At 37.2% G+C, this 20,740-nt stretch overlaps 1 long non-coding RNA gene and 1 other non-coding gene across 3 annotated transcripts in view; both read left to right on the top strand.

Annotated features, from left to right (window-relative positions):
- The window catches only part of LOC143662220 (uncharacterized), a 425,246-nt gene that overhangs the window by 268,252 nt on the left and 136,254 nt on the right, over positions 1-20,740 (top strand). The window contains exon 6 of one of the 2 annotated variants that reach the window (XR_013165227.1): positions 5,539-5,731. The exons of the other annotated variant lie outside the window; for it this stretch is intronic. This is a non-coding gene — a long non-coding RNA (uncharacterized LOC143662220). Of the gene's footprint in view, positions 1-5,538; positions 5,732-20,740 lie in introns of those variants that run through there. 2 annotated transcript variants of the gene reach the window in all.
- TRNAG-CCC (transfer RNA glycine (anticodon CCC)) lies at positions 10,022-10,092 on the top strand. Its single transcript has one exon. It is a non-coding gene; the product is annotated as a tRNA-Gly (tRNA).

Here is a 20,740-nt window from a genome sequence, read left to right on the forward strand (position 1 = left end):
TCTGGTTTTGGTATTAGGGTGATTTTGGCTTCATAGGATAAGTTATGCAGCTTTTCCTCCTCTTCAGTTTTTTGAAGAATTTTTGTAGGATTAGTACTAATTCTTTCTTAAATACTTGGTAGAATTCACATGTGAAGCCATCTGGTCCTGGACGTTTCTTTTTGGGGAGCTTCTTGATGACAGATTCAATCTCTTAACTTGTGATTGGTTTGTTGAGGTCTTCTAGTTTTTCTGGAGTCAGTGTTCATTGTTCATACTCTTTTAGGAAGTTGTCCATTTCATCTACATTGTCTAGTTTATTAGCATATAGTTACTTATAGTATCCTCTGGTTATTTCCTTTATTTCAGTGAGGTAGTAGATATTGACTGCTCCCATTTCTGGAGCATCCTCTTTGTCTTTTTTTTTTTTTTTTGGTCAGCCTAGGTAAGTGTCCATTGATGTAATTTTCTCAAAGAACCAACTTCTGGTTTTGTTGAGTCTCTCAATTCTTTTCATGGTCTCAGTTTAATTTATTTTTACTCTAATATTCATTATTTCTTTCCTTCTGTTTGCTTTGGGTTGGTTTGCTGTTCTTTCTCTAGCTCTTCCAGGTGTACAGTTAATTCCTTAATTTTTGCTTTTTCCTATTTTTTAATACAGACATTTAGGGCAATAAATTTCCCTCTCAATACCACCTTGGCTATATCCCATAAGTTTTGATATATTGTGTTTTCATTTTTACTTGCTTCAAGATATTTACTGATTTCTCTTGTAATTTCTTCTTTGACACACTGGTTGCTTAAGAATGTGTTGTTTAGCTTCCATGTATTTGTGAATTTTTCAGCCTTCTGCCTGTTACTGGTTTCAGCCTCATTACATTATGATCTTAGAAAGTGTTCTGTATTATTTCAATCTTTCTAAATTTATTGAGACTTGCTTTGTGACCCAAAATATAGTCTATACTGGAGATGATCCATGAGCACTTGAGATAAATGTGTATCCTGCTATTGTGGGGTATAATGTTTGGTAAATGTCTGTTAAATCTAGTTCATTTATTGTATTATTCAAAATCTCTCTTTCCTGTTGATCCTCTGGACATTGTATCCATTGATGATAGTGATATATTGAAGTCTCCAACTGTTATTGTAGAGGTCTCTACTTCTCCTTTCAATGTTGTCAATGTGTGCCTCCTGCATTTTGGGGCACTCTGGCTCAGTGCATAAATCAAATTTATGATTGTTATTTCTTCTTGATGATCTGTTCCTTATTAATACATAGTGTCTTTCTTTGTCTCTTCTACTTGCTTTACATTTGCAATCTAATTAATCGGATATTATGTGACTATCCCCACTCTTTTCTGGTTACTGTTTGCATGAAATATCTTTTTCCAGCCTTTTCACTTTCAATCTGTTTTTGTCCTTGGATCTAAAGAGAGTCCATTGTAGACAGCATATAGATTGGTCCTCTTTTTTAATCTATTCTGCCAGTCTATGGCTTTTTTTTTTTTTTGCATGGTAAGCACCGGGAATTGAGCCCGAGTCTCCAGCATGGCAGGTGAGAACTCTACCACTGAGCCACCATTGCACCGCCCATTCTATGGCTTTTGATTGGGATGTTTAATTCATGAACATTTAATGTTATTATTGTAAAGACAGTATTTTTCTACCATTTTGTCTTTTGGATTTCATATATCATATCTTGCATTTTTTTTCTTTTCACCCTTATGAGCAGTCTTAATTTCTGTGCAGTTCTCCAGGATTCTCTTTCCTGTCTTTTCCTATCTGCCTGTAGTGTTCCCTTTAGTATTTCTTGCAGAGCTGGTCTCTTAGTCACAAAATCTCTCAGTGTCTGTTTGAGAATATTTTAAACTCTCCCTCATTTTTGAGTTTTGCCACATATAGAATTCTTGGTTGGCAGTTTTTTTCTTACAGAATCTTAAATATGTTTTTCTGCTGCCTTCTCACCTCCATGATTTCTGCTGAGAAATCCACACATAGTCTTATCAAGTTTCCCTTGTATGTGATAGATTGTTTTTCTCTTGCTGTTTTCAGAACTCTCTCTTTGTCTTTGACATTTGGCTATCTGATTAATAAGTATCTTGGAGTAGGTCTATTCAAATTCTGTTTGTGGTACACTGCACTTCTTGGATCATAATTTTATGTCTTTCATAAGAGATGGAAAACTTTCAGTGATAATTTCTCCCATTATTCTTTCTGCCATTTTCCCTTCTATTCTTCTTGAGCACATATAACACATATATTCATGTACTTCATGTTGTCATTTAATTCCCTGAGACCCTGTGTGTTGAATTTCAGATGTCCAGTCCTCTACTTCACTAATCCTTTCTTCTGCCTCTTCAAATCTGCTATTGTAAGTCTCCATTGTTTTTTGTCTCCTCTATTGTGCCTTTCATTCTCATAGGTTCTGCCATTTGTTTTCTCAAGCTTTTGAGTTATTCTTTATGGCTAACCAATGCCTACTTAATATCCTTCATCTCTTTTGCCATATATTCCCTCAAATTGTTTATTTGATTTTTAAACTTGATTTAGCATGTTTGAACATTAATTAGTTGTTTCAACTTCTGTGTCTCACTTGAAGTGTTAGTTTGTTCCTTTAATTGGGCCATATTTTCATTTTTCCTAGTATGACTTGTAATTTTTTGTTGATGTCTCAGCATCTGATTTCCTTGATTAGTTTATTCTGGAGGTGATTTTTACTCTTTTACCTAGGGTTTTCTTACTGGTTGGCTTTGTTCTCTGTGTGTGTGTATTTTTTTTGTTGTTTATTTTGTTTTTGTATATGTGTTCAGTTCAACTTATTCTAGACCTCTAGCCTAGCTTCTATTTAACTCTTCAATAGTTTTCAGCTCTTGTTTTTCTGATTCTTGGCTACTTAAATGGGACAATTTTTTTAATGGTGGTCTCCCCAGATATCATCCATCCCAGTCAGATTTTCCCAGACAAGACAGGCCCAAGTCTCAGAAGGAGGGTATAATTGATATCAAATTCCCCTGGGGATGAGACCCAGAAGGTTGTAAGAGATTCCCGTGAAGCCTCTTTACTTTTCCTATCCTTCCTCACATGTAGTGCTTGTCAGCCTGCAGCTCTCCACCAGCATAAAGTGGTGTGGTGTTTTTAATTCTAAGCTGACCCTGTAGCTGCCAGTGGCATGGTTGAGATAGAGGCTGAGGTAGAAGGTAGGCTTAGGTCTTAGCCCTGGGGTCTGAATTCTCTGATTGAGGGTTGCCACTTGATGTGGGCCCCATCCCCCACTTTTCCTGGAGAAGATAGGCCCTTTGGGGATTTGTCTCCTTCACTTAACTTGTTTTTTTTGTTGTTGTTATTGTTGCTTTTTTGTCTCTCAGACCTATCTTACCTCTACCCTTGCCTATATTGTGGCTGACAATTTAAAATGCCTGAGGCTTTCTCTAATGAGTTACTTAGAGTGGTTAAAAACAAATTGCTTTTTAGAGCCCAACCCCCAAGTTTCCCCTGTCAAGAGCCAGAGTTGGTACCTGGCTTTATATACCTTGGGACATGGCCATTTTCCAGTATTCTGAGCCCACTCCAAAAGTCTCATTTTTTTTTTTCTGTCAGCCCCACCTCCTGCCTGGGATTAGTTTCCTGTTTGCTCTTGGCTTATTTGTGCTTGGGGCTTATATTCAGAAGTCCAGATTTGTTAATTAAAGCTGCAATTAGAGGGAAGTGCAATGGTGGCTCAGGGGACAGAGTTCTCGCCTGCCATGCCAGAGACCCAGGTTCGATTTCCGGTGCCTGCCCATGCAAAACAAAAACTGCAATTAGAGCTTGGTTGGGCTGCCTTCCCTTGATCCCAGCAGAAACTGTTTCATTTTCCCGCAGCTAAGTATTTCCATCTGAGCCTGCTGTGCTGCTGGGGGAAGGATGCCAGCCTGCTGAATTGGAGGGCTTTATTCATAGTTCTGTGGTGGATCTTGGCCCTTCCACCCATTCCATACTAGTGTGTGATGTGTGTCCGGTCCTGGATGTCACCCAAACAGTTTTTCCTGACAGTTCTTTGCTATTTACTAGCTGTTCTACAAGACAAACTCTATAATCCCATTCTAAGTCCTGGATGTACTACTGTTCCACTGAGTTAATTTTTATGGACATGATTATATTAATTTTTTGCAGCTTGCTATTTTCCTCTTTATGCCAACTGAAACCCACTGAACTATTTAAAGTAAAGCTGGTCTTATGTGAGAGAGACCTAGAGTAGCATAGCTGCCTTCATTGCTTTTGCAAGCAGTTTGCTTCTTGGTTGCCATACAAAAGTGAAGACCTTGACACAATTTCCAAAATCTGGGCTTAAGTTCACCTCTGTCTCCTCCAGCCTCCTACCCATACAGTTCTTGTTGTATCTTCCTACTGTGTGTCTTGCTCACATTAATTTACTCAACAGTTATCCACTGACTTGTAGCATAGACAATAAAAGTTTCATGAAAAGTGAGTGAACATTTGGCTCTTTGTTCTAATTACTCTTTTTCCTCTGGTTTAAAGTCAGCCATTTTGGAAAAATGAAAGAAAGGAAAGTGGTTGATCTTGGATTGCTGGAAATGTTATTTCCTACATTTGTTTCTATCAATGCCCAGTACCAGCTCTCTCTGCTATGGAAATAGCTGATCTGAACTGTTACAGAGGAAAAAAAATTCCCCTGATGGACTATAAGGAAGAGCCTCTCAAATAATGAGAAGAGCAATTGGATAAATAAGGATACAGGTTACTATCCCCATTCCCTTGGGCATGAAAATTTAATAAAATTCACCTTTCATGATTTGTTCCTATAAATGTTCAGACCTTAAGCAATGTCTTGATGATAATTCTAGACTAGCATTAAGAGATCACATGCAGGAAAAAAGTTTTCTTTCTTCCGCCTTAAAAATGGAAGAAAGAAAACCCAATTGTCAGATTAGGAGTGATTAGGGATATTTAAATAAAATATATTTCACTGGACTGAGATATAGATATGCATATTTTTTCCTTTTTTAACAACTATTCTAATATATATCTAGTATATGATCATCTGTGCTACCACCAATTAAAGAGAACTTCCTATCATATAATTTAGTGTCTGAAAACATTAAATAAATAGGGAAATAATGGATTCCTGAATTCAAAGAACAATACTTTAGAGTATATAAGAAATTAATATATACTAAAGGCAATACTCCCAAATACTCCATGAGTTGCTGTTCAGTAATTGCTTTTTTTTACATGGGCAGGTACCGGGAACCGAACCTTGGTCCTCTGGCATGGCAGGCAAGCGTTCTTGACGCTGAGCCACCGTGGCCCACCCAGTAACTGGTTTTCGAGACTAGTTTGGGAAAAAAAATTAAATCAAATCCCTACTCCATGGCATAAACCAAGTTAAAGTCACAGATTAATATATATATATCATATATCATTTTATATATATATATAAAATGAAAAAATTACCAGAAAAATATTGAGAAATATATTTATAAACTATAATGCTAATATAGATTATAAATGTATACCTACATTTACACTCTTTTTTTTTTTTTTTTTTTACATGGACAGGCACCGGGAATCGAACCCAGGTCCTCTGGCATAGCAGCATTCTTGCTTGCTTAGCCACTGTGCCTGCTGAGCCACCATGGCCCTACATTTACACTCTTGGAGATGAGGAAGGCCTCTCTAAGTATGATATCAAAGCCAGAAATCAACCTCAAAAGTGTTGACTGTATATAAATGTAAAATTTCTGTAAATCAAAACCTTTATAAATTAAATTAAAAGGCAAATGTCTAAAAAGGAAAAAGTTTTTCCAACACATATGTGAGTAAAAGAGTTCCTATCTTAAAGTTCAAATCCAAATATCAATAACATAGAAACAGACACTCTAACAGGAAAAAATGGCAAAAGACATGAACAAAATTTACACATGAGATATAGTTGGCCAATCAACATATGAAAAAATTAAACCCTCAAATAATCAAATTAATGGAAACTTTAAATTAACAAGATGTTCTTCGAGGCTTGTTGTATTGGTGAATAATTATTTCAAATAGTTAGTCGTGGTAAGAATTTCAGGGAAAATTAGCTTTCTTATCCATTAGTTCAGAGAACCAAAGTTGGCAACAACTTTTTGCATGCACATTTGAAAATACATTTTAAAAGCCTTTAGTGCTGCATAGTTTTGATCCAGAAGCTTCACTTTTAGAAACCATCTGAAGGAAAACAAAGATCAGAGCAAAGATGTACCTGTGTTCATTGCATTAATGTTACTAATAGAAAAAATGAAAATAGCCTATATGCTCAAAAATAGAGGATTGGTTGAATAATTTATTTACGCATAATGGAATATTTTCAGTGCTTTGCTGGAGTTGGCTAGTACTGGCCTGCCAAGTGTCAATTGTTAAAATATTAGGAATTTAAAAAAATTTTTTTATTAATTTTTAAATTTTTAGAACAAATATGACAAGAAACACACATTTTTAACATATGATCATTCTGTTCTACATATATAATCAGTAACTCACAGTATCATCACATAGTTGCATATTCATCATCACGATCATTTCTTAGAACATTTCCATCAATTCAGAAAAGAAATAAAAAGACAACAGTAAAAGAAATAAAACGAAAACAGAAAAAAAATTATACATACCATACCCCTTACCCTCCCTTTCACTGATCACTAGCATTTCAAACTCAATTTATTTTGACATTTGTTCCCCCTATTATTTATTTTTATTCTATATGTTCTGCTCATCTGTTGACAAGATAGATAATAGGAGCATCAGACACAAGGTTTTCACTATCACACTGTCAGATTGTGAAAGCTATATCATTATACAGTCGTCAAGAAACATGGCTACTGGAACACAGCTCTACATTTTCAGGCAGTTCCCTCCAGCCTCTCCATTACATCTTGAATAACAAGGTGATATCTACTTAATGCATAAGAATAACCTTCAGGATAACCTCTCGACTCTGTTTGGAATCTCTCAGTCATTGACATTTTGTCTCATTTCACTCTTCCCCCTTTTGGTCAAGAAGCTTTTCTCAATCCCTTGATGCTGAGTCTTAGCTCATTCTAGGATTTCTGTCTTATATTGCCAAGACAATCCACACCCCTGGGAATCATGTCCCACATAGACAGTGGGAGGGTGGTGAGTTTGCTTGTTGTGTTGGCTGGAGAGAGAGGGTACATCTGAGTAACAAAAGAGGTTCCCTTGGGGGTGACTCTTAGGCCTAATTTTAAGTAGGCTTGACCTATCCTTTGTGGGGTTAAGTTTCATATGAACAACCCCCAAGACTGGGGGCTCAGCCTATAGCTTTAGTTGTTCTCACTGCTTGTGAGAATATCAAGAATTCAACTTTGGGAGGTTGAATTTTCCCCTGTTTTCACCATTCCCTGAAGGGGACTTTGCAAATACTTTTTTAAAATATTAGGAATTTTACAGGCCAGTTATTTAACTGTTGGTGGTTTAATGTCAACCATGGTAGGATTATGTACACCATAGAAATCAGCAAATGATACAAATCTGGGCCCTCAGAGAGCCAATTGATTAGCATCTACCAATATATTTACTGCCTTACATCCATTATTAATGGTATTTTTGGAATGTTTAATGACAAGAGAAAATGGTTACTAGATTTTGTTATATGAAAATGTGTAACTTCCAAGGCAATAGGTATAATTCCATTTATTTAAGAAAAGAGAAGTAAACTGGAATATTAGGCATATTTTTTTTCTTAGTGGCTAGAGTAAAAGTATTTTCTTATTTTTATATATATATGAATTTTCCATTTAATATGTTTGTAATGAAAAAGTTATTGTTTGAAAGAGTAATTTTTTATGTTTGTGATTTATTATTGTGTTATTCCTGAATATCGCTGTAAGAATCCCTATAATAGTCCAGACTGGGGACCAGCAAACTACAGTTGTCAGCTCCAGCCTGACACCTGTTTTTACAAATAAAGTTTGGAACACACCATGCTCATGTACTCACATGTTGTTTATGATTGCTTTTTGCCCAACAACGAGAGTTTAGTAAAAGAAGACAGAGACTTTATGGCTCACAAAACCTAAAATATTTACTGCGTCATCCTTTCCAGAAAAAGTTTGTGGACCTTTGATTAGACATGCTTAGGTTGCCTGCACATCCTGCTTCTACCCTCTTCTTAAAGAATCTCTTTCCACCCATAAGCCACCTGTGTGGGTTTACACATGTTCTCCCCCTTTCCGGAAGCTGTGATTGATAGTTTGGAGAGGCAACCTGACTGAAGGACTGGCCAACCTTAAACTGGTTTATGACCTACAGCTTATGTGACAATCAGATTCCCCTTCTGGATATTTTGTATGGGGAAACTGGCAGACCCTTGGAACTGGACATGGCTGCGGCAGCTAGAACCCAAAAGCAATCTCAGGCTTAAGCTAGGAGCAAACTAAATTTACAGAGGCAGTTAATTAGCTGGGAAAGAGAGAGAGAAAAAACTAACAAACATCTAAGTTGTAGCCAAGATAGAAGCAATGTCATAAGAAAAACCACATCATTCCTGAGAGTAGACAGAATTTTTATATCCTGGCTTGATAGTTCTTTGTTTTAGTCCCTATGAAGCCAGGGTTACACTTTGGTACTTGTATACAAATATCTTACAGATCCTTTGTTTATACAGTTTTTGTTTTTTTTTATTAACTCTCTACTTCTTGAATTATGGTTGAATGTAATCAGATAAGCTTTGAACAAGGGGACAGATTCTTAGAGGTATATAAGGACTTATAGAAAAAGTCATTGTTCCTGAAAGTATAATTTTCCAACTATTATTAAGAACAGTGGGTAATTTACCTGCAGGAGAATGACTTATATGTCATAACAAAAAGTCACAATAAAATAATTTTATTGCGTCCAATATCCCATTCATATTGGTATTAAAACCCAATGTGGGTTTTGTGTAACTAAAGACATAATCAAGAAAGTGAAAAGACGAACTATAGAATGGGAAAAAATTCTTGCAAATCATGTATATGATAAAAGCTTAATACCCAGGATATATAAAGAGCCCCTATAACTCAACGACAAAAACAAGCAGTCCAATTTAAGAATGGGCAACAGACTTTAATAGACATTTCTCAAAAAAGATATACAAATGGTCAATAAGCATATGAAAAGATGCTCAAAATCATCAGTCATTAGGGAAATGCAAATCAAAACCACAATGAAATATCACTTCATACTAGGATGGCAAGCATTAAAAAAAATTGAAAATAACAAGTGTTGGTGAAGATATGGAGAAATCGGAACCCTCATGCACTGCTAGAGAATATGTAAAATGGTGTAGCTGCTGTGGAAACAGTTTACAGGATCCCGTAAAAATTAAACATAAAATTATCAGATGACCTGCTAATTCCAAAATAATTGAAAACAGGGCTTAAAGAAATTTTTATACACCAAAGTTCTTATTAGCAGTATTCACAGTAGCCAAAAGGGGGAAAGAACCCAAGCGTCTATTAACAGATGAGTGGCTAAATAAAATGAGTTCTCTCCATACAATGGAATATTTTCGGCAATAAAAAATTGCTGGAAAAAAAGGACCGAAATTTTGATACATGCTACAGTATGGATGAACTTTGAGAATATTAGACACAAAAGAAAAAATAACTAGAATAGGCAAAATTCATAGAGACAGAAAGTAGATTAGAGTTTGCTAAGGGCTGGTGAAGGGAAAATAGAGGATATTTTTCAAAGGGTACAGAGTTTCTGTTGGGATAATGAAAATATCTTGGAAATTGTGATGATGTTTGTACAACATTGTGAATGTAATTAATTCCATTGAAGTGTAATATAAAAATAGTTAAAATGGAAAATTTTATGTTGCATATATTTGACCACAATACATTACAAAAAATATGTGCAAATGCTCACACAGCACAGTATTAGTAAAGGATATTTAAAGCCTTCAAACATGCACTTTATTAAGATCTCACTAGTAAAAGAACACCATGCTAGGTAACACAAAGTAAGTTGATATTCTATAAAACATCACTAGCCCCAGGGTGCAAGGGTAGTTTAGTGGTAGAATTCTTGCCTCCCATGCAGGAGACCTGGGTTCAATTCCCAGCCCATGCACTTCCCAAAACAAACAAACAGAAAATTCAACAAAATGATGCTGCAATATTATGGGATAGTCACATGGAAAAAAAGAATGAAATGTATCCCTACCATATAGCCATACAAAAGAAAAAAAAACCCACATCAGTAGCCCCATAATTTCACATTTCTTACCTGGAGTGGGTGGTCTAGTCTGAGAGTTGAAAATTGGTTGGTCCAAACTTCTGAAATCATAATTTGTTCCCTGTATGGTGCCAAGTGCTTTTCCTTAATTCACACCACTTTTTGTCTATTTCTACGACAACAAATTTGAAAAGGGAGAAATGGGATTTAGAGATGTAAAGATGCAGCTGTTCTAATTGTAAAAGCACATATAAAAACAGAGCCACTCCGTAATAAGGAGGATGCAAAGTGCTCACCTGAGGGTGTGATGAGGGATTTACCCACTGGAATTATAATGTGCTGGGAACATGCAATGGGCATGAGCAGATCATAAACATGCTAAGCTTCCAAAGTTGGACTCAGTATGTATGTGTGTGCGTGTGTGTGTGGTTTGTGTTTCTGTGCCTATGATTGGAGGAGGGGATGGGCACAAATCAGATATATTAATATTGTTTTTGAATTTTCTTTGTTTCAAAGATTTTCTTATGACACATTTTAGAGCATCTCCTATGTGTGAAGCCTTGGTGATAGTGGTGAATGAGACATGCTCCTTATCTTCAGGAATTTGCAATCTGCGAATAAGACAAACATAAAAAAATGAAAAATAACTTGGAATAAACAAACATCTGTGGGAACTCAGGGCTATTTATTGTCCTAATGGGAGTGTAAGGTGAAAAAAAGTTTCATAAAAGAGAACATTCAAAAGATGAGTGACATTTCGCTTGGCACAAAATCAGGCAAGTTCATACTAGGCAGGTGGGACAAAAGCACAGACAATGACACTGTGACAAGGTATTACTTGGTGCATTTGGAAACAGAGGGTCAGCATTCTGGTGACCCTCTGTTGTCAAGAGATGGAAGATGTCGAATCCAAGAATAATAATTGAGCAAGGTCTAAGCAGGTATCTAAAGTTAAGCAAAGGGAAGCAAAAAGTGAACCCGCAAACAAACAAACAAAAAAACAAAACCCAACCCTTTCCATTCCATTCCTGTACTGTGAACATGTGAACTCTTAAAATCCAAGGAGACCTTGGTTGGTTTTTTTAATACGGCAAGGACTGGGTTGGATAACTCCTTCGTGATTGCACACTTATCTGTGTAGTATGTGATGCATAAAGGAAAGGAGGTGACCATTTCTTCACTAGATATTTATAGTGCACCTACTTTATGCCTGGGGCTGTGCTTCTGGAAACAGAAGCAACAGAAGAGAGACAAGGCCCACTCTCTTGGGGCCGATGTATTGAGATAGTCTGCAGGAAGGTGTCTCCTATGCATAGTTTATCTCATGGGAATAGAGAATGGCAGTTATATATTGGGGTTATGTGCAATCGAGAGATGAACCTGAATCTAGCCCTGTGTCTTGTCCCTCAGTCACCTTGGACAAGGAACACCTTGAGCCCTTTATTCCCTCAGCTCAATAAAGGGAAGAAAAAGGAAGGAACACCAGTGCAAGGGGTCAGCAATATTGGTTCTAGAAGTTCTGGCAGTGGCAGAGACTGTGTCAGAAGCCTTGATATTTTAGACAGCTTTGGTGCAGTAATGGTGAGTAATACCTTGTGTGTGTGTGTGTGTGTGTGTGTGTATATGTGTGTGTGTGTGTGTGTGTGTGTATACCATGGGATGCTTTCAGCAGGAATTGGTGGCATGATGGCTTGCCTTGATGCTAGCTGCCCCAGGATGAGGGAAAATTGGTGGATGTCACAGAGATTCCAGGAGGCCCAGAAATATATGTAAGCCCTCCTACTCCCTAGGAGGCTTCCAGAAATATTTTGGAGGAATTTGGGGATGTAAGATTTCTAAGGTGAGGGAAATATGGTAGAGAAAAGAAAGCAATGGCCAGGAACAGTGATTTGTACCAATTTTTGTGACCCCATTTTTATCCAAACAACCATGTAAAGTTAGAGGATTAAGGATTATTAGCCTCAACTCACAGACAAAGAAACTAAGACTCAGATTCAAGGTCATGGAGCTGATAAGGGGATTGAAACCCAGATCTGCTTCATAGTTTGTCTTAGTTACCTAGAACCGCTGTAACAAAGTACCACAACTGAGTGGTAAAAACAACAGACATTTATGGCTTTATGGTTCTGGAGGCTAGCAGTCTGAATCAAGGTATTGGCAGGGCCTTACTTCCCCTGAAGTCTGTAGGGTTTGGAGGTGGCTTGTATGCAATTCACAGTTCTTTGGCTTGTGTTATAACTCAAACTCTGCTCCATCACATGGCTGTCTTCACAGTCTGTCTGTCTGTCCATGTCCAAATTTCCTCTCTTCATAAGGGTACCCATCATATTAGATTAGAGCCCCCTGTAAACCAGGTTACCTCATCTTTTCTAATAAGATCTTCAAAGATCTTATTTCCAAATAGGATCATATTCATGAACTGGGGTTGGACTTGAACATGTTTTTTTTTGGAGGACACAATTCAATCTGTAACAGAGCACTATGTTTTGTTTTGCTGTTTTTTTTTTTCATTTTTTTAACCATGTTTTTCAACAAATGATCCTTATGTTAGCATTGTGTGTTCTACAATATAATAAATAGCACCTCAAAACAATGCCACCTGTAAACACGATGCATCATTCATGATGAGGCTTCCTTGAAGTTATCAGTCCAATGGGTTGAACACTGTGGGTGTTCAATAGATTTTTAAAAATCAATTATTTGTATATCCTAGTCATACTGTCCAAGGCAATTGCCTACATTCTTTTCTTCTATTAAGGGCAGCAACAGAAACCAGGGGGGACTTTCAGGAAGCTAATCCCTACATGAGTCAGTGAGTTTTAGTTCCCTGCAACTTGTGAGACTGACCTTGTGAATGGAGAAATAATTTAGAGTTCCATGTCTTTTCTATAGCAGATCAAATCACTGCCTTAAAAAAAAATGGATGAAGACATCAGTATTATTGCTGGTAAGGATAGATTTTTTTTAATGGTTTTCAAGGTCAATACATATTAATTGAGAGTGCTGTGAGACCATAGTGGCTTTTCTAAGAATTGCTTGGGCATTACCAGAAAGTAATGGAGCTTACTGGCTTTCATTCCCACTTTCCTCTCTGTTCATATCGGTAGGAACTAAGCTACATTGGACTTAGAAAGGAAATCTGAAAATTGGCAGATAGTAGCCACCTATTTAATTGTGCACAAACTCATCTGTTTCTAAAGACTTTCTCCCTACCACTTAACCTAAAAAAAAATTTTTAAATAAAAAACTAAAAAGCAAGCCAGTGTTTTCTTTTAAAGCAAGCCAGTGTTTTCTTTTAATTCTGTTTGGGAAGAGTTTTGAAACTAAAAAGCGACAGAGAGAGGGGGAAAATCTGATCTACAGCCATTTGCAATACGCCAGCAGTGCTGTATCCAGAATAAAGAAGTTTCAGTTGAGACTGAGATTGCAAAGATCACAAAATAGCAGTGTAAGTCCCTTGCTTAATCTGAGTATGACATTTTTTGTATCCTGTGTGAGGTGGTCCATATGGAACAGCGTAGCATAGTCGAGCTGGGTTAATTCCTTCTGGAATAAAGGAGAGGGTGTGAACCAACCAGGAGCAAGCAGAAGCATTGGTTTTGGTAGGTTTCTTCCAAGGTGAAGGCTGCTGCCTTGGGGGTGCTGCTTTGTGCTACCCTCTCCTAAAGCAAACCAGCCATCCAAGATAATACTGGTTTCTCAACCACTTTAAAGACGTAATCGAGTAATTATTTGACTGCGTACTTGTCTCTACCTCTAGTACTCAGGTCCACGATGGCGGTGGGGGAGGGAAGGAAGATGAAATCTGTGATACTGACTAACATGGGGTGCGTTGCTTCAGAGATGGTGATGGCCTTTTGCTTTTAACCTTGTATGCTGCTCTCTTCCTATTTCCTGTTCAGAATTTATTCCTTCTTTTAAAATTACTCAGATTTGAGTTATTTCAAATTGTGTTTCTCCGAGAGCTATTATTGCCTTTTGCTACATGAGGAGGCTTTTTCCTGCCATCCCCTTTCCTTCCTGCTGCTGTCCGTTTCCAGCAGAAAGCAGAGAAGGGAAAGCAGAGGAAGCCATGCTCACCCCAGTCCCACATGCTGGGACTTGGTACCTGAGAAGCTTTGCAAACAGGCTCCAGGACGGAAGGGATAATAGTTTTGAGGTTTGTATGCATCCCATTTTTCAGAGTGCTCCCTACCTCCATTTACAGAGGTGACTAAGAATTGCATGGGCAAAAGCTTCCCATCAACAACTCCCCACAATAATGTTGTCAGTCGGATGAATTATTTGGGTGCTATCCGTGTTTGGAGTGACCCTGAGGCTTTTGGTGTCTAAGCTGCTCCCTGGTGAAATGGCAGTTACCTGTGGAAAATATATTTGTATGCAGACCACCAGAGGGCCAGTTGGAGATTGCAGGCTGAATTAACACCCACATCCTCCCCTTCCTAGTCATTTGATCTCAGGTCTTTCAAGACAGGGGATTTCTGGGTTTTCTGCCAGTTCAGACTTCATTAACCTTTGGTCACAGAAGCCATAGCTTCTTTAGGGGAGCCACCCCACTCTCACCCCATGCATTTTGGATAGGCACATGACCCAGGCCTGATCAAAGAAGGTATCTATTCCTTTAGCCCAGAGAGACATGTGTGACCCAAGACAAGCCAAATACATTTGACCCTGTGGCTCTGATCCAAATTTTGGGGAAATTGTTGGAGTTGCTGTGGGGATGAGAGAAATATTTAGGGTTCCTGACAGCCGGTTTGCCACACTGAGAAGGAGCAACAAAGGGAAAAGCAAGACCACAGGGTGGAAAGAGTGGGCTGAATCTGCATTTCCAGATTTAGCCTAGATACTCCTTTTCAGTTATGTGAGCCAATAGGAGTCCCTCATCAGACTTCCCGACCCTACAAAAGATTTTGTTCTTCCTGTGAGCAGAGGACTTTCTTATATCATAACCAACACCCTTCTCTGCTCTATGCTTCCCTAATATGTAAAACCTCAGGTTTAGGAAACCTGAGGGAAGACAATCTTCTTTTAGAAGGATGTTTCTCAGAACTACTGTCTCCCAGTAGACTTCAGAAATTCTAATTACAAACATATAACTTTTTTTTCTGGGAAATATAGGAGGCATATGGGTTAGAATTTTTCTCCCCATCTTGGGCAATAAGCCTGAACCTTGGGTCTTTTTTTTTTTTTTTTTAATATTTTTATTGAGAAATCTTCACACACATACATTGCATACATGGTATACAATCAGTGGCTTACAATAGCATCACATAGTTGTGTACTCATCACCATGATCATTTTTTTGAATATTTGCATCACTCTAGAAAAAGAATTTAAAAGATAAAACTAATACATAGAATATCCCTTTCCCCTCCTTCTCATGACCACTAGTATTTTTATTTACCCAATTAATTTTACCCTTTGTCCCACCAATATTTATTTATATCCATATTTTTTACTCATCTGTCCATACCTTGGATAATAGGAGCATCAGAAACAAGGTTTTCACAATCACGTGGTCGCACTGTAAAAGTTATATCATTATACAGTCATCTTCAAGAATCAAGGGTACTGGAACACAGCTTAACATTTTCAGGTACTTTCTTCTAGTTGCCCCAATATACCATAAACTAAAAAGGGATATCATTATAATGAATGAGAATACCCTCCAGGATAACCTCTCAACTCTGTTTGAAATCTCTCAGCCACTGAAACTTTATTTTGTCTCATTTCTGTCCTCTCCATTTTGGTCAAGACTTTCTCAATCCCTTGATGCTGGGTCCTGGTTTATCCCAGGATTCTGTCCCATGTTGCCAAGGAGATTTATACCCCCTGGGAGTCATGTCCCACATAGGAGGGAGGGCAGTGAGTTCAACTGCCGAGTTGGCTGAGAGAGAGAGAGAGGCCACATCTGAGCAAGAAAAGAGATTCTTTGTTGATGACCCTTAGGGACCCATCTGGAGATTGCAGGTTTCTGGAAAGTTACTTTAGTGCATGGAATCTTTGTAGAATCTTATATATTCCCCTAGGTATTCTTTAGTATTGGCTGGAATGGTTTTGGTTGAGGTTTGGCAAGTTATTATAGGTAGCAAATTCTAACTGAAGCTTGTGTAAGAGTGACCTCCAGAGTAGCCTCTTGACTTTATTTGAACTCTCTTAGCCACTAATACTTTATTTGTTACACTTCTTTTCCCCCTTTTGGTCAAGATGGAATTGTAGATCCCACAGTGCCAGGGCTGGACTCATCCCTAGGAGTCATCTCCCACACCGCCAGAGAGACTTTCACACCTGGATGTCATGTCTCATATAGAGGGGAGGGTAAAGATTTCATTTACAGAGTTGGGCTTAGAGAGGGTGAGACCACATTTGAGCAACAAAAGAGGTCCTCCAGATGTAACTCTTAGGCGTACCTGTAGGTAGGCTAAGCTTCTCCGCTACCTGCATAAGCATCACAAAAGTAAGCCTCAAGATCAAGGGCTTAGCCCATGATTAGATGTACCTAATATTTGACACAGTATCAGGGGATTCCCTGATGGTAAGGTTTAATAGTCCCATATTTTTCTCCCATCCCTCAAGGGACTTTGCCAATACTTTTTGATTATCTACTTAATATATTCTAGGATGTATCCAGACATTACATTAAGCTATACAGGATTAAAGGCCCTCATTCTTATTCTGGGTTCCCTGTATTTCAGTTGTTCAAATGAGCTATCCAGATTCAGTTAGATTATGTGCTACAGAAAATTTAGTTCTGGACAAAATAAAACTTTCTTCCTTGGTCTCAAAAAGTAGGTATGGTTCTAAAATATAGACAATGTCTTCTTCATTCCTGTATCCTGAATTAACTTAATCCCAACTTGATCATCTTTGTTCTTGTCTCTAAATACCAGGTAATAGATATATAAAACAGCCTCTTAAAATTCAGAGATAATAATTACCCTTTTGGACTAAATGTTTCTGCTATAAGAGCTTGCAATCCAGGCCACTGTTTTCTTATAAGCATTTTGTAAAGGAGACCATACCATAATTGTTTTTTCATTTCTGGCTGATTGTGCTTCAACAGATGTCCCACGGTTCATCGTTACATGCCTCACAACTTTGTTCCTTTTTGTAGCAGCACAATATTCGATCATATGTATACACCATCATTCACCCATCTACTTCTCAGTCAGTGCATCCTTCAGCTACCTGCATTCATTAGGCATCATGCAAAATGCCCAAAGTCCATCAACACTCTTAATTTTAGATAATTTCATTGTTCCCAAGAGAAAGATAACCAGTAAACACACCCTCACCAAATATAAAATCTAAACTTCCCCTTAACTCTTGTCCCTCTCCTCATTATTTACCCCTGCTGTTGCTGTGTTACTGCTGATGTTTTCTTGTTAAATATAGCCCATAGCATACAATAGCAGTTTTCCCCTGTGCCCTGAACTTAAGCATTCTTTGTACATGAATCATATGTTTGAAGTAGTTCTTGCAAGAGGTTATTTATATTTCTCGTGTTGATCAGTGGAACATATAGGTTATACAACCCTTTCCAATCATGTTCACCTTCAATATAGAAATATCACTTACAGACCTACTGGAGAACCACATTCACTTCTATCTATTCCCTTTCATTTGAGTTCAACCTCATTACTAACTGTTCACCCATCTCTAGCTTCTATGTATCTTTAAGTCCCCTATATTCTCTGTTATAAGTCCATGATTTGACCTTTACCATGTTCATAAAAGTGGAGACATACAGTATCTATCCTTTTGTGTCTGGTTTATTTCACTAAGCATTATGTCCTCAAGGCTCATCCATTTTGTTATGTGCTTCAGGATATCATTTCATCTTACTGATGCATAATATTCCATTGTATGTATACACTACATTTTGTTAATCCACTTTTCTCTTGATGGGTACTTCGATTGTTTCTATCTTTTGGCGATTGTGAATAATGCTGCTATAAACATTGGTGTGCAAATATCTATTTGTGTCACTGCTTTCAGCTCTTCTGGGTATATACCAACTAGTGCTCTTGTTGGGTCATAGGGCAAGTCGATGTTTAGTTTCCTAAGGAACCACCAAACTGTCTTCCATAGCACCTGTACATGGAAATATACATTTCCACCAGCAGTTTATAAGTGTCCCAATTTATCCACGTCCTCTCCAACATTTGTAGTTTCCTCTTTGTTTAACAGCAGCCACTCTTACAGATGTGAGATGGTATCTCATTGTAGTCTTGATCTGCATTTCCCTTATAGCCAATGAAAATAAGCATCTCTTCATGTGCTTTTGAGCCAACTGTATTTGCTCTTCAAAAAGATGCCTATTCATATCTTTAGCCTATTTTAAATGGATTGTTTGTTCTTTTGTTGTTGAGTTGAATGATTTCTTTATGTATACAGGATATCAAACCTTTGTCTGATGTGTGATTTCAAAATATTTTCTCCCATTGAGTTGGATGCCTCTTCACCTTTTTGACAAAGTCTTTTGAGGTACAGAAACATGATTTTGAGGAGCTCCCATTTATCTATTTTTTTGTTTTGTTGCTCATGCTTTGGGTTTAAAGTTTAGGAAGCTACTTCTTATTACTAGGTCTTGAAGGTGTTTCCCTACATTTTCTTCTAGAAGCTTTATGGTGCTAATTCTTATATGTAGAAGTTTTATCCATGTTGAATTAATTTTTATATAGGGTGTAAGTTAAGGGTCCTCTTTCTTTCTTTTGGCTATTGATATCCAGTTCTCCCATGCCCATTTATTAAAAAAAAAATTTTGTTCCAGTTCAGAGGATTTGGAAACCTTGTCAAAAATCAGTTGACCATAGATTTGGTGGTCTATTTCTGCACTCTCGATTCGATTCCATTTGTCAGTGTTTCTATCTTTTTGCCCACTGTGGCTTTTTAATAAATTTTAAAGTCAGGAAGTGTTAATCCTCCCTCTTTGTTCTTCTTTTTTAGGATGCTTTTAGCTATTTGGGGTCTCTTTCTCTTCCAGATGAATTTGGTAATTAGCTTTTCCAAGTCTCCAAAGTAGTTGTTGGAATTTTGACTGGTACTTTGTTGAATCTGTAGATCAATTTGGGTAGAATTTTCATCTTAACTATATCTAACCTTCCTATATATGAGCAGGTAATGTCCTTCCACTTATTTGGATCTCCTTTGATTTCTTTTAGCAATGTTATGTAGTTTTCTGTGTATTTGTTCTTTATATCCCTAGTTAAGTTCATTCCTAAACCCTTGATTCTTTTAATTGCTATTTTGAATGGAATTTTTTCCTTAACTGACTCCTCAGCTAGGTCATTACTTATGTATAGAAATGTTACTGATTTTTTCACATTAATTTTATATCCTACCACCTTGCTCAAGTAATTTTATTATAGATTTCTCAGGATTTTCCAAATGTAGTATCATGTCATCTGGAAATAATGAAAGTTTTCCTTCTTCCTTTCCAAATTGCATGACATTTATTTCTTTCTCCTGCCTGATTGCTCTAGCTAAAATGTCTAGTACAATGTTGAATGATAGTGGTGACAGAGGTCATCCTTGTTCTGTTGCTGATCTTAGGGGGAAGGTTTTCAGTCTCTCTCCATTGAGTATGATGCTGGCTATTGGTTTTTTATATATGCCCTTTATCATATTGAGGAAATTATCTTTGATTCCTATCTTTTAAAGTGTTTTTATCAGAAAAGGATGTTGAATTTTGTCAAATGCTTTTTCAGCATCAGTCGAGATGATCATGTGATTTTTCCCTTTCAATTTGTTAATGTGCTCTATTACATTAATTGATCTTCTTGTATTGAACCATCCTTGCATTCCTGGTATAAGTCCCACTTTGTTGTGGTGAATAATTCTTTTAATCTGTTGTTGGATTCGATTTGCTAGTATTTTGCTGAGAGTTTTTGCATCTATATTCATTAGGGAGATTGGCCTGTAGTTTTCCTTTCTTATAGCATCTTTACCCAGTTTTAGTATTAAAATGATATTAGCTTCATAAAATGAGTTAAGTAGAGTTCCTTTCTCCTCAATTTTTTGGAAAATTTTGAGTAGGATTGGTGTTAGTTCTTTTTGGAATGTTTGATAATATTCCCCTTTGTAGCCATCTGGCCCTGGGCTCGTCTTTGTAGGAAGATTTTTGATGACTGATTAGATCTGTTTACTTGTGATTGGGTTGTTGAGCTCTTCTATTTCTTCCTGAGTCAATGTTTGTGTGTTTCCAGGAATTTGTCCATTTCATCTAAGTTGTCTAGTTGATTGGCATATAGCTGTTCATAGTACCCTCTATGATTTCTTTTATTTCTTCAGGGTCTGTGGTAACACACCCTTTCTCATTTCTGATTTTGTTTATTTGCATCCTCTCTCTTTTTTCCTTTGTCAGTCTTGCTAGTGCCAAATTAATTTTATTGATTTTCTCAAAGAACCAACTTTTGGTTTTATTGATTCTATCTATTGTTTTGTTATTCTCCCATTCATCTAACTCTGCTTTAATCTTTATTTCTCTTCTCCTACTTACTTTGTGGTTAGTTTGCTGTACTTTCTCAAGTTCCTCCAGATG

This window comes from Tamandua tetradactyla, chromosome 18 (genome assembly GCF_023851605.1).
Source record: "Tamandua tetradactyla isolate mTamTet1 chromosome 18, mTamTet1.pri, whole genome shotgun sequence".
NCBI classification, from domain to species: Eukaryota; Metazoa; Chordata; class Mammalia; order Pilosa; family Myrmecophagidae; genus Tamandua; species Tamandua tetradactyla.